General features: G+C 33.7%; 1 long non-coding RNA gene across 2 annotated transcripts; it reads right to left on the minus strand.

Annotated features, from left to right (window-relative positions):
* Window positions 1-12: 12 nt before the first annotated feature.
* LOC106322012 lies at window positions 13-896 on the minus strand. Of its 2 annotated transcripts, XR_001266191.1 has the most exons (4): window positions 652-896; window positions 491-574; window positions 134-399; window positions 18-35 (listed from the first exon to the last, which is right to left on the minus strand). It is a non-coding gene; the product is annotated as an uncharacterized LOC106322012 (long non-coding RNA). The 2 variants fall into 2 exon arrangements; XR_001266190.1 differs by having other exon boundaries at window positions 13-399.
* Between the last annotated feature and the right edge of the window lie 8 nt (window positions 897-904).

Here is a 904-nt window from a genome sequence, read left to right on the forward strand (position 1 = left end):
GATAGACTAATAAATATACAGACTAACAGCAAAAACTGAAAAAATGACCATATACGAACTCAAATCAGTAAGAAGCTAAAAGTTAACACAATCACCAGAATCTAAGTCATCATAAATTGCAAAATAATGAAACCTCCACTTGCGTGCTTTCTTTTTGGTTGCTTAGACAGATTTTGTCAAGATCCCAAAAACTGAGTAAAACAACCTTTTGGGGCTGACAAAGAATAAACTCATGATCAGCCTCTTATACCATTCCTAAGAGAACATGGGGGCTTAAGTAAATAATAGTGAAAATAATAAATAAATAATCTGAATAAACAACAGAGAGAAAGAAACTTAACTCACTAATAGAGCAGTGTGATGGAAGAGATTGGTGAGGATGAGACATGGGTACTCCCTCTTCGTAACAGACAACACAATGTCACCAAAAGATTTTAAGTTTTTTTAATACAAATCTGTGATCTCTATAATATCTAATAGATCCACTTACACTTAGATTTACGTGTTTGTCAGTGTAAAGGAGACCTGAAGTTGGCATGCAAAATATTGTCCGTCAGCTCTTGTATCCGATTAACTGGAAAACAAAATGAAGTGGTTATACGATATGCAATGTGTGAGATAATAATGGTTTTAGTCGCTGGGAACACATACTCTTGTCACCAATCACCACATGAGAACTTCTATTTGCCATTACCATCGATGTATCCATTCTTAACCCTCATCTCCCTCCTATTACAATAATAATCACATGTTAAATCAAAATCTATTTAGTTCAAACAATTTTGCATCTTATGTGTGAAATGAATATAGCTATTCAATGATGGTCGACTTAGATTTGCATCTATGGACTGAAACACAGATTGATCATCAAAACTTGTGAACATCATTACTTGATTAGTTTCTT

This window comes from Brassica oleracea, unplaced genomic scaffold (assembly GCF_000695525.1).
Source record: "Brassica oleracea var. oleracea cultivar TO1000 unplaced genomic scaffold, BOL UnpScaffold04887, whole genome shotgun sequence".
In the NCBI taxonomy this organism is placed as follows: domain Eukaryota; kingdom Viridiplantae; phylum Streptophyta; class Magnoliopsida; order Brassicales; family Brassicaceae; genus Brassica; species Brassica oleracea.